The 15,937-nt window shown below is 45.7% G+C and overlaps 1 long non-coding RNA gene across 1 annotated transcript; it reads right to left on the bottom strand.

Annotated features, from left to right (window-relative positions):
* Window positions 1–763: 763 nt before the first annotated feature.
* Window positions 764–15,733, bottom strand: LOC132381777 (uncharacterized). The gene is made up of 3 exons (XR_009508116.1): window positions 15,670–15,733; window positions 8,809–8,945; window positions 764–1,229 (listed from the first exon to the last, which is right to left on the bottom strand). It is a non-coding gene; the product is annotated as an uncharacterized LOC132381777 (long non-coding RNA).
* Between the last annotated feature and the right edge of the window lie 204 nt (window positions 15,734–15,937).

Below are 15,937 nucleotides of genomic sequence, written 5' to 3'. Positions count from 1 at the left end.
ATCCACACTGGTTCTGAGGTTAAACATGTCCGTGCATTCAGAACAAATTTCTGGAGGAAATGAGGGTGGCACGGTAGTGTAGAGGTTAGCACAAAGCTTTACAATACAGGTGACTCGGGTTCAATTCCCACTGCTTTCCATAAGGAGTTTATGCACTTTTCCTGTGACCGCGTGGGTTTCCTCCGGGTCCCACTGTCCAAAGACATACCGGTTGGTAGGATAATTAGTCATTGTAAGTTGCCCCCTGATTAAGTGAGGATTAAATCGGGGGATTGCTGGGCAGGGCAGCTCAATGGACCAGAAGAACCTTTTCTGTGCTGTAACTCCATAAGACAAAATAAAATGTTAGGTGTGTTTTTTTTTTACAATCACAAGATGGAGCTGGGCTCCAAGAGCTTTGGGTCCTGTGGGTCTACCCCATCAGTGAGTTGCTTGTGGATTGGAAGAGCCAGCCAGGGTGTCCAGGATGTTGGAGGATCTGGCCAGCATGTCAGAGGAGCAGGTCCGGGTTTGGAGGAGCGAGCATGGGTGCAGGTCGTGTTGCTGCCTGCTACTCGAGGGTATTGGAGTTGGCATGCGATACCTTAGGCTATTGTCTTGGACATTTCTCTTGCCATTGCAAGGCCCGGTTGGACATTGATAATGTAAGATGCTGCAAGTTTGCTTTCCTTGTTGCTTGACATGTGGGAGCTGCAAGGCCTTGGTTGTCGCGAGGACTAGGCCTCAAGCTGCGGGCTTTCCTGCTGCTGCAATCCACGAGAGAGACACTGGGGGGCGGTGTAGCGTGGCGTCCGTGCTCGGTTGAGGCTGCTCTCTCCATTGGTGCTGCCCTCCAGTGTTCAATCGGTGTAAGGCAGGATTGCAGTGGCCGCCCGCGGCCAAGAATCTGAACAATCTATCTGTGGGACATGTTGCTCAGGGTCTTGGACTATATGTGTTCTTTTTTACGTGGTCATGTTTTTTTTCTGGCTCGCTATTTTGAATGCGCTGCGTATGTTTTGTACCTTGGTCCCAGAGGAACGCTGTTTCGTTCAGTTGTATCCATGTATAATACAACAGTAATTAAATCTGAATTTGAAAATCAGCAGGTCAGATATTATCCGTGAACTCAATCTCGACCCGAAGCACCGACTGCACATTTCACTCCACGCATGCGACTCGACCTGCTGAGTTCCTCCAACAGATTGTTTGATGCTCCGGATTCCAGCATCTGTAGCCTGTCGTGGCGTCTGTAAAAGAGTTACGCTGGTCAGCATGTGTTCCTCATTATTGCATTGTTGTGTACAAGTTAGCGAGCTGATTTCCTAAACTTCCTAGAGGTTATTGTGGAAATACCGTGATTAATTAGCAAAGCTAACAGAACTTTCTGGTTTATTCCCTGAGAGACTGAATATACAAAGGGAGTGGTCATGCTTCACTGGTGATCCATCTGGAATATTGTAAACAGTATTTGTTTCTTTACTGAAGAATTAATATATATGTGATGACAAGAGTTCAGGAAAGTTTACCAGATTAATGTCACAAATGAGTAGTCTCTTTTATTTTGGGAAGGCTAGGCTGTCTAGTAGTCTCTTAAATTTCGCTAGTGTTTCTGCCTCCACCACAGACTCAGGCAGTGCATTCCATGCACCAACCATTCTCTGAGTGAAAAACCTTCCTCTAATATCCCCCTTGAACTTCCCTCCCCTTACCTTAAAGCCACGTCCTCTTGTACTGAGCAGTGGTGCCCTGGGGAAGAGGCACTGGCTGTCCACTCTGTCTATTCCTCTTAATATCTTGTATACCTCTATCATGTCTCCTCTCATCCTCCTCCTCTCCAAAGAGTAAAGCCCTAGCTCCCTTAATCTCTGATCATAATCCATTAGACTGAAATAAGTTACATCCTATGAGTGCATTGGGGCATCGGAGAATGAAAGGAGATTTGATATGGGCCTACAACATTGTGAGGGGTATAGATAGGGTAAATGCAATCACGGGTGGTGGGGTGGAGATATGTCTCTTCCAAAGGAGGTATAAACAGCTCACTTCCTCACTAGCCTGCAGGTTCCTCTTGGGCAAACTGTAGCACCTGCTCAGCCAGCACACCCTCCCCCACTTCCCCCCAAATCAGGGTTTCCAAGTATTGCTGATTTTTTTTCTGTCTTCTTGCACTACTTACTTATTTTAATTTATGTACAGTAAATGTATTCTTTGTGGGTGGAGAGGTGGAGGTATGTCTCTAACGAGGGAGGTGTGAGGCCCTCCTTCCCTCCGCTGGCCCTTGGGCAAGATGTAGCACCTGCTTACCTCCGATCAGGGCCACGTGGAGCCATGGGAGCAGGTGGTGGATGGTTGTATGAGCAGCCGGGTCATAAAACAAGTCCTGGTTATGTGACTACTGTCGCCAGGCAATCTCTGAAAAGTATCCACAATGGCTCGGGTCACCCATCTTGTAAAGAGATTGAGAGCTATTGGGAGCACTTAATAGATAGTGGAGGCTTGACCTTATTGTAGGCCTCTGTTAGTCTTGATAGACCATGGTTTTGCACCTTGGAAAGTTTCCAGGGCACAAGACTGGGCAAAGTTTTTTTTTAATAGAAGACCAGCAGTTGCCCAAGCTGAAAGTCTCCCCTCTCCACGCCACCAACGTTGGGAAGGGAAGGGCATTAGGACTCACACAGCTTGGCACCAGTGTTGTCACAGAGCAATGTGTGATTCAGTGCCTTGCGCAAGGACACACACACAGCCTCAGCCAAGGCTCGAACTAGCGACCTTCAGACATCTAAACGAGCGCCTTAACCACTTGGCCACGCACCACCCCTGGCTATAACAACCCTCATGAACACTGATAACTAGCACTGAGCAGAACTGTACTGAAAAACTGGATAGAACATAGAATAGTACAACACATTACAGGCCCTTCGGCCCACAATGTTGTGCCGACCCTTAAACCCTGCCTCTCATATATCCCCCCCACCTTAACTTTCTCCATATACCTGACTAGTAGTCTCTTAAATTTCACTAGCGTATCTGCCTCCACCACTGACTCAGACAGTGCATTCCACGCACCAACCACTCTCAGAGTGAAAAACCTTCCTCTAATATCCCCCTTAAACTTTCCTTACCTTAAAGCCATGTCCTCTTGTACTGAGTAATGGTGCCCTGGGGAAGAGGCGCTGGCTGTCCACTCTGTCTATTCCTCTTTATATCTTGTACACCTCTATCATGTCTCCTCTCATCCTCCTCCTCTCCAAAGAGTAAAGCCCTAGCTCCTTTAATCTCTGATCATAATCCAAACTCTCTAAACCAGGCAGCATCCTGGTAAATCTCCTCTGTACCCTTTCCAATGCTTCCACACCCTTCCTGTAGTGAGGCGACCAGAATCGGACACAATACTCCAAGTGTGGCCTAACCAGAGTTTTTTTGATGCCTTTTGATTTTGTGCTTTTTAATATTCTGTTCTTTCGCTCATTTTTTCTTGCTGCCGTTTGCATGGGGAGGTGTATGAAGTTTGATATTTTTCTTTGAACAGTTTGGTTCCACAGTGTTTCTTTGTTTCATGGCTGTCTGTGATGAAGACGAATTTCAGGGTTGAATACTGCATACATACGTTGACAATAAACGTACTTTGAATCTTGAATCGTTGAATCCTCTCTTAAATAAGGGGCCTAAAACGGCTCACAATACTCCAACTGCGGCCTCACCAGTGCCGAATGAAGCCTCAAACATTGCTGGCCTGTTGTTCATTTCCTCACAGCTGGTTCACCTTCGGAAAGCATGCCCCCGGCTGCCTGGGCCCAAACATTGGTTTGCCTCCCTAAACCATTAACCATCGACAAACTGTTGCAGCAGTGTGTAGTATCTACCAGATGCACTGCAACAACAGACCAAGGTTCCTAAGGCAGCACCTTCCAGACCCACGACCACCATCATCTAGAAAGACGAGAACAGCAGATACCTGGGAACACCACCACTTGGAAATCCCCTCCATGACACTCACCATCCTGACTTGGAAACATACCGTCGTTCCTTCTTTGTCGCTGGGTCCAAATCATGGAATTCCCTCCCTAACAGCACTGTGGGTGTACCCACACCTCAGGGACTGCACAGGTTCAAGAAAGCAGCTCATCACCACCTTCTCAAGGGCAACTAGGGATTGGCAATAAATGTTGGCAAATGAATAAGTAAAAAAAACACGCACCCACTCTCCATCTTAAAAATGTACCTTCCACATCTATCTCTTTGGCAATGTGCTGAATATCTTGTCCTGTTTTGAAGAATATTGAACGACAGTCCTCACATTAGCAATTTTGAAACAGTCAGCATTAAATGGACGATGTAATTGCAAATTGCTTTCCTGTGGGTAAATAACTACATTCCAAGAAACTCTGAATGCCAAGTTTCTATTTCTGAACAAGGCAACATCAGAGTAACCCGTCTTAGGGGAGTACTGTTGCAAACAGAGGGGTGGATAAACAGAAGGGGGTCTTTGAAACTAAAAATGTTTTTAGAAGGGTTTGGTCTAAACACACTCGAAATTGGAATCTTTCTAGCCAAGGCCAAGAGCCAGTGAAAGCCAGAATTCGAGTGGAAGCTGACCCCATTGCTTTCAAGAAGTCCGAGTGATCCAAAGGATAAATCAAAACTCTTGATGTGGAATGGTTTTAAGAGAACGTAATATTTGGGAGTCAGCCTCATCCATCATTGTAAGCCTAACTGCATTCAGCTTCATGGGAATTTCAAGATGAAAGATTGACTTTATTGTCCACTGCACACTGAAATCAGAATCAGGTTCAAAATCATCGAGAGATGTCATGAAGTTCGTTAACTTTGCAGCAGCACTACAATGCAATACATGGTAAATGTAGAAATAACCTGGATTACAGTAAATATATATATGTATACTAAATAGCTAAGTTAAAACAAGTTGTGCAAAAATAGAAATAGAAAAGTAGTGAGGTAGTGTTCATGGGTTCAATGTCCATTCAGAAATTGGATGGCAGAGGGGAAGAAGCTGTTCCTGAATTGTTGAGTGTGTGCCTTCAGGCTTCTGTACCTCCTTCCTGATGGTGGCAATGACATGTCCTAGGGGATGGGGGTCCTTAATGATGGACACCACCTTCCTGAAGCACTGTTCCCTGAAGATCTCCTGGATGCCTTGGAAGCTAGCACCTATGATGGAGCCGACTACTTTTACAACTCTCTGCAACCTACTTCGATCCTGTACAGCAGCCTCCCTCCTCCCATACCAAGAGGTGATGCAGCCTGTCAGAGTGCTCTCCATGGGTCATCTGTAGAAGATTTCCAGTATCTTAGGTGACAAACTAAGTCTCCTCAAACTGCAGATGAAATATAGCTGCTATCTTGCCTTCTTTATAGCCGCATCAGTTTGTGCCATTTTGCATCAGTGGCCAACGCAGACCGAGGGTTGTGCTGGGAGCTGAGAGCAAGTGTTGTAACTGTGAACAAAGTCAGCCGAGAGACACTGAAGCTATTGAAGTAGAAGTCCTTTAGTCAGCAAAAATGAGGAACAGGCATCACATTAACTGCGGTTTACAGCAACACCATTGAGAGCATCCTGATGCGTTGCAGCTCCATCTGCTCTGGGAGCGGCCGAGCATCCGAACAGAAGTCCTACAAAGGACTGTGAAAACAGCTGAGAGGAACATAGGGGTCTCCTGACAATCCAAGAGAAAGTGCCACATACACAGGGTCCTTAGTATTATCAATGATCACACCTGTCCACCCAGCATCCTCTTTGACTTTCTACCATCAGGCAGGAGACTCCGATGCATAAAGACAAGAACGGTCAGGATGGGAAACAGTTTCTTCCCTCAGGCCATTAGGCTCCTGAACTCCCTGACGCATCACATTTGAAGTGCCACGGGTTAATCTGTTCTGTACTTGATAGTATTTAATTTATGAACTTTACTTTGTTTGTTTATGCGTAATCTGTCTGTAGATTTTATCCTTACTTTCCTAAATTATTGTCTATGTTTTACAACCTGGTTCAGATAAACATTGTCTCTTTTGGCAGTGTACATGTATTTAGTTAAATGACAATAAACTTCACTTGACTTGATATTGAGGCTCTATGAAAAAGAAGCCTTCTCAAACCAATATTACGTGACATTTTTTTATATGCTAAAGATCAAAGGTAACAGCAGGACAATTCTATAGGTTCAAGATTTCTTTTGAAATTCATATAATTCCCACATCTCCTTCTTCGCACCCATAGTCCAGACACCCAAAATGAATGTTAATCAGCATTGTCTGGTTTTCAATCAATTCCAGTCTGCAGCTCCAGGAATACCATTGTTCAGAGCTGCATTTTAAATTCGGTCTACAATCCATGTTCAGGTTTGAAGATGGATTGGTGCTGACATTAAGATTTGCAATATACCCTAACTCCTAACAGCGCTAACAAAGCGTGCCCACAATTCAATAACATGAATCCAAACATCTGTGAAAAGTCCAAATAAACTAAAGCACTTGGATGTATCCCAAGAGGTCACAGGGGAACATACAAACTCCTTCCAGACAGTTGTGGGAATCAAACCCCGGCTAATGATCACTGCCACTGAAAAGCAATATGCTACGGTGATAAATTTGCGATATTACATCAACTGGGACAACGTAATCCCAACCAGACAACTGGACGTAGAATCTTCCATGACATACAGTCTCAGGCACATACATACAAGAGTTTTGCACAGTCAACATGGCACAGTGGGCGAGTTTGTAAATCTGGCGAGGGCAAAGGATGTTGGGAATGGTGAGTGTAGAGCGCCATGGGACAGGTGGCAGAGATGGAGTGCCAAGAGTGGAGGGTAGGGAGTGGTACAAATACAGACACACCCAGCCCTGAGACACCAGGCAAGGTCATCTGATTCCAAACAATAGGTTTATTGATCACTACAGAATGTCTCCCTGGTGCTTCCCTCCCCCTCTCCCCTTCCCACTATCAGTTTACAACAGAGACCCAGATCAGAATCAGGTTTATCATCACTCACACATCATGAAATTTGTTTTTTTATTTTACAGCAGCAGTACAGTTTAATACATAAAATTACTAGTGTAGTGCAGTAGTGGTTGAGACAGGCACATTAGCAACAGTTAAAAGCCGTGTAGTTAAGTACAGTACCGAGCAAAGTTTTAGGAACATACATATAGCTACGGAGTCTCCGATTTTTGCATGGCACTGTACTTACCTACACAACTTTTAACAGTTTCTAATGAGTCTGTCTCAAACCACAAGTTCTGGCAGATCATTGCAAGTTCTTTGTGGGGATGGGAAAGGAAGTACAAACTACCCAGCCTTTAATTACTAAACCAGCCCATTGAGTTGGGTGCATAAGAAGTGCTTTGTAACTCAGAGGGCTGCTTGAAATGCGGAACTACCTCCCACAAAAAGCTGTCAGATAGCTCAGAAGTCACGGGGGGTGGGGGGGAGCTTCTTGCTGAGTCTTGACACCTCATACACCGCTGGGCTGAGTAAGAGCAGGGAATCGATTGTGGACTTCAGGAAGGGGAAGTCAGGAGAATGCTCGCCAGTCTCCATTGATCGTTAGGGAGGAAGTGCAGGAGCCTGAAGACACAGTTTAGAAGCAACTTCTCCTCCTTGGCCTTCAGATTTCTGAACAGTCCATGAACACTATCTCACTATTTTGTTTTCTTTTCACACCAGTAATTTATTTAGCTTTATATTTCTTACTGTAACCTACAATAGTATTTTTTGAGCAATGCACACGAAATGCTGGAGGAACTCAGCAGGCCAGGCAGCGTCTGTAGAAAAGAGCAAACGGTCGACATTTCGGGCCGAGACCCTTCAGATTACAGTCGACCATTCGGCCCGAAACGCCGACTGTTTGATCTTTTCCACAGACGCTGCCTGGCCTGCTGAGTTCCTCCGGCATTTTGTGTGTGTTGCTTGGATTTCCAGCATCTGCAGATTTTCTCCTGCATGCGATAATTCTTCATGTAACATACTGTCGCCAAAGTATACATCAGTGATAATAAATCTGATTCTGAAGCTGAAACATGCATGTTAAACTCACTGTGAATTAGTCACTGGCACTGAGGGCAGCAATGAAGGTCCCCCATCCCTGTCTGTTGATACCATCACACACAGATAGTGGGGGATTCTTCATTACTGTTTCTGTAACAGTTTTGTTTCACCAGTCAGGGTTGCTAGCCCTGAGTGGAACCCCCGAACCTGGAGGACCGGTGGACACTCTTAGTCTGACCTCTACCCTTTGACCTGTTTGCATAAAGCCCTGACTCCATAGCTCTCCAGGTCATTGAGGCAAGCAAGCCTCCCCACCCAATGACAAGGTTGTGGTCCTCTAGGAGGATGCATGTTTTAGAGTCTGAAGTATTCCTATTCCTGAACTGTCTCCAGGAAGATGCTGTGTCCAGACTCAAGAAGATAAACATCCCTCGAATGTTATTTTGCATTTCTTTTCCCAACAATCTGTTTGCCGGTAATGAAGAAGTCAGCTGAGGCTCTGTTTAATTGAAAGTCGAGGAGCACTCTCTGGTTGAGAGCAATTTCCCCTGCCCCTCCACCCACCGGCTTGCCAGTTGCTATGGGAAGGCGGGACACAATCAGGATGGACATGTTCAAAAACCAATCAGTGAGAAGGAAGCAGGAAGTCACATGATGAGATGTCCAGGAATGTCTCCTATCAGCACTGCCAACATTATCTCTTGCCCTGGTGACAGGCTAGCTAGTTAAATCATTCATGACCCACAACATGACCAAGCGCGTGTTCTTATGCACCATTGTTTATGATACTTGGCATCCATTCAGCATCATAACTTGTTTACCTTTCTTTAAATAAACATGCAGATACTTGAAAATTAATTGGCCCCGGATGCTCCATTCATATACAAGCTAGGAGGCTTTTCCTTCCCTTTTATCCTCAGCTGTTGCCAAAGGAAGGATTTCGTGTTTGCAATGTTTCCTGTACAAGATTAAAAAAAGATAAGTATTAGCCTTATTTGTAATTTGTACAATGAAACATACAGTGAAATGCATTGCTCAAGTCAAATCAAATAAGTGAGGTTGTGCTGGACAGCCCACAAATTGAGATGAGGACGAATTTAACCATATAACCATATAACAATCACAGCAAGGAAACAGGCCATCTCGGCCCTCCTAGTCCTTGCCGAACGCTTAATCTCACCTAGTCCCACCTACCCGCACTCAGCCCATAAACCTCCACTCCTTTCCTGTCCATATACCTATCCAATTTTACCTTAAATGACACAACTGAACTGGCCTCTACTACTTCTACAGGAAGCTCATTCCACACAGCTATCACTCTCTGAGTAAAGAAATACCCCCTCGTGTTTCCCTTAAACTTCTGCCCCCTAACTCTCAAATCATGTCCTCTCGTTTGAATCTCCCCTACTCTCAATGGAAACAGCCTATTCACGTCAACTCTATCTATCCCTCTCAAAATTTTAAATACCTCGATCAAATCCCCCCTCAACCTTCTACGCTCCAATGAATAGAGACCTAACTTGTTCAACTTGTTCAAAATTTCTTTAGCCGGGGGTGATGAATCTGTGGAATTCGTTGCCACAGGCAGCTGTGGAGGCCAAATCACTGGGTACTGTATATTTAAAACCGAAGTTGATAGATGCTCACTAATTAGTAAGAATGTCAAAGGTTTTGGGGAGAAGGCAGGATTTGATGGGCTGAGTGGCCAAATTCTGCTCCTATGTCTTATTGTTTTATGATTATGGAGAAGATTTGAGTGAGAGTGAGAAGAGGGGCTTCTGGGGCTGTGCTTAGCTCGTCTTGCTTTACACCTATTACTGTGCAGCTATGCACAAGTCGAATACCGTATACAAGTTCACTTAAAACAGCACGGTGGTGGGCTGAATCAAATGTAGTGTTGAATCAGCATATAGGAAGGATATTGTGGTGTCACAACAACAGCTTTCACTCAATATCAGCAAAACCAAGGAGTTGAATGTAGACTTCAGGAGAGGGAAACCAGAGGTCCAAGGGTCAGTAATCATCAGAGGACCAGGGTTGGAGAGGGCCAGCAACTTTAAATTCCTGAGTGTTACTATTTCCGAGGATCCGTCCCGGACCCAGCACGTAAGGGCAATTATGAGGAAAGCACGTGATGCACCATCAATAACTCACACTGAGACGTAAGGCGAGATATCGGCTTTTATTGGCTGGAAGAAGGAACCAGGAGTGAGTGTCCATCATACTATGACCTGGAGACTGAGGCCGAGCGTCAGGCCTCAGATCGCCTTTATACAGGGGCCTGTGGAAGGAGCCACAGGAGCAGTCAGCAGGGGGCGTGTCCAGACAGGCACATAGTTCACCACAGCACGGCAGTGCCTCTACATGCTTAGGAGCTTGCAGAGATTCAGCATGACATCTAAAACTTCGACAAGCTTCTATAGATTTGTAGAGGAGAGTGTATTGACTGGCTGTGTAACAGCCTGGTATGGAAACACCAAAGCCTTTGAACGGAAAATCCTACAGAAGATACTGGATTTGACCCAGTACATCACGGGTAAAGCCTTCCCAACTATTGAGCACATCTACACGAAATACTGTCATCAGAAAGCAGCACCCATCATCAGAGATCCCTACCACCCAGATCATGCTCTTTTCTCATTGCCCCCATCAGGTAGAAGATGCAAGAGCCTCAGGACTTGTACCACCAGGTTCAAGAACAGCTAATACCCGACAACCATCAGGCTTTTGAGCAAAACTACACTCACTTGCCCATCCATTAAGATGTTCCCACAACTGATCTCACTTTAAGGACTCTTTATCTCATGTTCTCGTTACTTATTGTTACAATAGACAATAGGTGCAAAAGTAGACCATTCGGCCCCTCGAGTCTGCACCGCCATTCTGAGATCATGGCTGATCATTCACTATCAATACCCAGTCCCTGCCTTGTCCCCATATCCCTTGATTCCCCTATCCATCAGATATCTATCCAGCTCCTTCTTGAAAGCATCCAGAGAATTGGCCTCCACCGTCTTCCGAGGCAGTGCATTCCACACCTCCACAACTCTCTGGGAGAAGAAGCTCTTCCTCAACTCTGTTTTAAATAACTGACCTCTTATTCTCAATCCATGCCCTCTGGTACTGGACTCTCCCAACATCTGGAACATATTACCTGCCTCAATCCTATCAAATCCTTTAATTATCTTAAACGTTTCAAACAGATCCCCTCTCAATCTCTTCAATTCCAGCGTGTACAAGCCCAATCTCTCCAATCTCTCTGCGTAAGACAGCCCTGCCATCCCAGGAATCAACCTAGTGAATCTACGCTGCACTTCCTCAATTGCCAGAATGTCCTTCCTTTTTACTTATTTATACGTGCATTTGCACAGCTTGAAAATGGTTGATCTTTCACTGACAACACACACAAAATGCTGGTGGAACACAGCAGGCCAGGCAGCATCTATAGGAAGAAGTACTGTCGACGTTTCGGGCCGAGACCCTTCGACAGGACTAACTGAAAGGAGAGATACTAAGAGATTTGAAAGTAGTGGGGGGAGGGGGAAATGAAAAATGATAGGAGAAGACCTGAGGGGGTGGGATGAAGCTAAGTGATACAGAGCTGGAGAAGGGAAAGGATCATGGGACGGGAGGCCTTGGGAGAAAGAAAGGGGGGGAGCACCAGTGGGAGATGGAGACCAGGCAGTGTGATGGGCAGAGAGAGAGAAAAAAACCAAACAATATGTCAGGGATGGGGTAAGAAGGGGAGGAGGGGCATTAACGAAAGTTAGAGAAGTCAATGTTCATGCCGTCAGGTTGGAGACTACCCAGCCGGTATATAAGGTGTTGTTCCTCCAACCTGAGTTTGGATTCATTTTGACAATAGAGGAGGCCATGGATAGACATATCAGAATGGGAATGGGACGTGGAATTAAAATGTGTGGCCACTGGGAGATCCTGCTTTCTCTGGCGGACAGAGCGTAGTCTGTCTCTCCCTCTGGTGCTCCCCCCCTTTTTTTCTCCCGAGGCCTCCCGTCCCATGATCCTTTCCCTTCTCCAGCTCTGTATCCCTTTCACCAATCACCTTTCCAGCTCTTAGCTTCAACACCCCCCCCCCCCGGTCTTCTCCTATCATTTCGCATTTCCCCCTCTCCCCACTACTTTCAAATCTCTTAGTATCTCTCCTTTCAGTTAGTCCTGACGAAGGGTCTCGGCCCGAAACGTCGACAGTGCTTCTCCTTATAGATGCTGCCTGGCCTGCTGTGTTCCACCAGCATTTTGTGTGTGTTGTTGTTTGAATTTCCAGCATCTGCAGATTTCCTCATGTTTGATCTTTCACTGAACCTGTTATAGTTACCATTCTATAGATTTGCTGAGAATGCCCACAGGAAAATGAATCTTATATCTGTACTTACATAATAAAATTCACTTTGAACTTCGATAAAGACGTCAAGTAGAGCCCACGTAGAATTATTAAACAGAGAAACAGTCCCTTTGGCCCAAAACATCCACATCAACCTACCTGAGCTAGTCCCACTTGCCTGTGTTCAGCTCACGTCACTCTCAGTCCTGTCCATAGGTGTTGTTGCACCCGTGTCTGCCAGTTTGTTCCTTAAAGCTACCGCCCTCCGTGTAAAGAGAAGGGTGTAGTCGTGTGGCTGTGAGAAACAGTCACGGCAAGGATGGGGGGAGAACAGCTTCTACTAGCTGAGGTCTCCCGCCCAGTGCTTATTGTGTAGATGTCGTCTGCAGGATGGGGAGTCACATAATCCTGTCATTGGAGCTGTTTGTTGCTTAGTTACACACTTTTAGAACACCTGGCTGTGATTCCGATACTCCCATTCACTCCGGCCTATTGTCTAACCTTCGCGACTGAGATTTCCTTTCGCGGCCGTATGGCGATGGCTGTGGACCCCAGCCCGGTCCGCTTCCTCAGATTCCCTCGCTGCAGCACCACCTTCAGCATTGCATTCTTGCGTTCACACTCCAGGCCTTTCCAAATGAGTACGACACCAGCACCGCATCTGCCTTCCCCGCCACCGGCCGAACCTTCAGGGAATCCCGCACGAGGGCTCCCAAGTCGCTTTGCACCTCTGTGCCGGTGATACTAAACCTGATTCTGAACTCCGAGTGAGAATTCCACTGCTTCTACTGAAGGTATTCGGAATAAAAACCAGCCTTGCCGGTAACTCCCCGTGTCCCATTAAATAGTTAAAAAAGATACTTCCTGCTGCTTCCATTAAGGCTCTTGGCCGATACACCCACGGTCCTCTGTTTGCATTTTTATTTGTTTAATGTTATTTACATTGAGTCATACCCTCCTTAACATATTTAACATGTGTGGGTGAAAGCTATCAAGACCAATTATATCTCAAATCTCTCTTTTTTTCCCCAATTTATCTCTCTAGTAAATATTAAGGTATTTAATATTTGTATTGTTTTGTGGTTATTAACTACAAGCTTACTACAAGCTTATTGGTCATTCATGACTTTCCTTTCATTATTCATGTGCTTTAGAATAGTTTAAACTGTCCTAATAATTTTCAATTTAGATATTCGTAGGCTGCACTCAAAGGGTGGGAGGGTGGGGGCTGCGGGGCTTCATGTTTTCCTCTTTCATAGAAACATAGAACATAGAAATCTACGGCACATTACAGGCCCTTCGGCCCATAATGTTGTGCCGACCATGTAACCTACTCTACAAACTGCCTAGAATTTCCCTATCGCATAGCCCTCTATTTTTCTAAGCTCCGTGTACCAACCTAAGAGTCTCTTTAAAGATCCTATTGTATCTCCCTCCACCATTGTCACCGGCAGTACATTCCATGTACTCACCACTCTGATGAAAAAATTACCCCTGGCATCCCCCTTGTACCTGCTTCCAAGCACCTTAAAACTAAGCCCCCTCGTGTTAGCCATTTCAGCCCTCAGAAGAAGCCTTGGTTTTCCACATGATTGATGCCTCTCATCCTGACGAAGGGTCTCGGCCCGAAACGTCGACAGCGCTTCTCCCTATAGATGCTGCCTGGCCTGCTGCGTCCCACCAGAATTTTGTGTGTGTTGCGTGAATTTCCAGCATCTGCAGATTTCCTCGCGTTTGTGATCTCATACACTTGCGTCTTTATACACCTATTTCATTCAATAGGGGTATCTTGTTTCATGGATGTTTGTGAAGAGTACAAATTTTAGGTTGTATACTGTTTTGCTTACTTACATCACTGGCGTTTACAGCAGCAATGAAAGTCCTCCATCTCTTTCTGTCCATAACCATTGCACACAGATGTCGAAGGATCCTTCGTTGCTCTTTCTGTAACAGTTTTGTTTGACCAGTCAGGGTTGCTAGCCTGGAGGACCGGTGGACCACTCTTAGCCTGACCTCTACCCTTTGACCTGTTTGGCCTGGGTGACCCGACCAAGAGCCAAAGCAGAAGACCCTGACACCAGCCAACATCGCTCTCTGGGTCACTGAGGCACGCGAGCCTCCAGACCCTACGACAAGGCTGCAGTCCTCTTGGAGGATACTGTACAGATTCTCCGAAATTCAATGAGCCTTTGAAGCTTTGAGTTTTTTAATTCCTCTGCCAGCTTGAGTTTTTTTTACAATTTTGTGTTCCGTTTTCTATCCTGGCCTTTGTTGAAGCTTTTCCTTTTAACTCCAACCTTGCTGTTTGCTTTTGTTTGTTCAGGGTGGGGCATTACTGCTCATCCCTATTTAACAATTTACCTGTTTTAAAGCAGGCTTGAAGTGAGACGTGGTTGTGCTTTGGACGCGGAGTAGGGCAGGTTTCAGATACTAAGTGGCATTCCTGTTCAACCATGGCTGTTCATAACCTCAGCTGGATGAGACATAGTGGAGGAGCGAAGCTGAGTGTACGTTCCCTCAACTATTAGAGAGGACATCAAGTTCTCCAACTTCCAGAAATATATCCCCTTTCCCCTTTGCTCTCTGACTCCCATCTTACCCCTTCACTTCACTTGCCCGACACCACCCCCGGGGCATCTCCTCCTTCCATTGCTCCCAAGGTCCACTCTCCTCTCCTGTCAGATTCCCTCTTCTTCAGTCCTTTACCTTTCCCACCTATCACCTCCAAGCTTCTCATTTCATCCCCCTCCCCCAATGACCTGGCTTCACCTATTACCTTCCAGCTTGTACTCCTTCGCCTCTGCCCGCCTTCCTAATCTCCCCCTTCCTGATGAAGGGTCTCGACCTGGACACATCAACTGTTTATTCCTCTCCATAGATGCTGCCCGACCCGCAGAGTTCCTCCAGCATCTTGTGTGTGTTACTCTGGATTTCTGCAGTCACTGGCGATCCTGTTGTCAATTACCTCAGACTGCTGTCCTGTTCTGACCATCCAGTGCGTTGTAAATCTCCCCCCCAAAAAAAAAATTCTAGACCTCTGCTGTCATTGCAAGAGTGCAGCTTGGACCACTTATACCTTGGAATGCAGTATATGTTCGAACAAAGCTTTTGCCCGCCATCCTTGGAAAGCTAGCTGATCAGATTGATAAACTTTCTGGAACAAGTGCAAGAAAAATAGTTCCAGGTCCAATAATTATACAGGCCAACAGTAGCACAACTTGACAATCTGCAATGAAACAAGTTAAACTAATAGACTGAGCTCTCTGTACCGCTGCTTATGGTCTTTACGTTATCGGTCAGAGTAATTGTTTTAATAGAGGAATTCCTTTTTAGTACTTACATTCCGATAACCTTCAAGCAACGGGTAACACAGACGCTTGAATCAGAACCAGGCCCCACTGTTTTTCAACTTGTCGTCACTTGCCAGAGTCGGGAACGTAAGAAATAGAATCAGGCCCATTGTGCCTGTTCTTGCTGGTCTGGCTTTCCTGCTGCCAAAGTTCAAAGTAAATTTTATTATCGAGGTACATGACGGGCCGAAGTGAGCTGCAGAGAGTTGTAAACTCAGTCAGCTGCATCATGGGCTCTGGCCTCTCACTGTGAAACGG

The sequence above is a fragment of the Hypanus sabinus genome, chromosome 26, assembly GCF_030144855.1.
Source record: "Hypanus sabinus isolate sHypSab1 chromosome 26, sHypSab1.hap1, whole genome shotgun sequence".
NCBI classification, from domain to species: domain Eukaryota; kingdom Metazoa; phylum Chordata; class Chondrichthyes; order Myliobatiformes; family Dasyatidae; genus Hypanus; species Hypanus sabinus.
The sequence above is the reverse complement of the archived record's forward strand: the minus strand, read 5'-3'. Positions and strand labels throughout refer to the sequence as shown.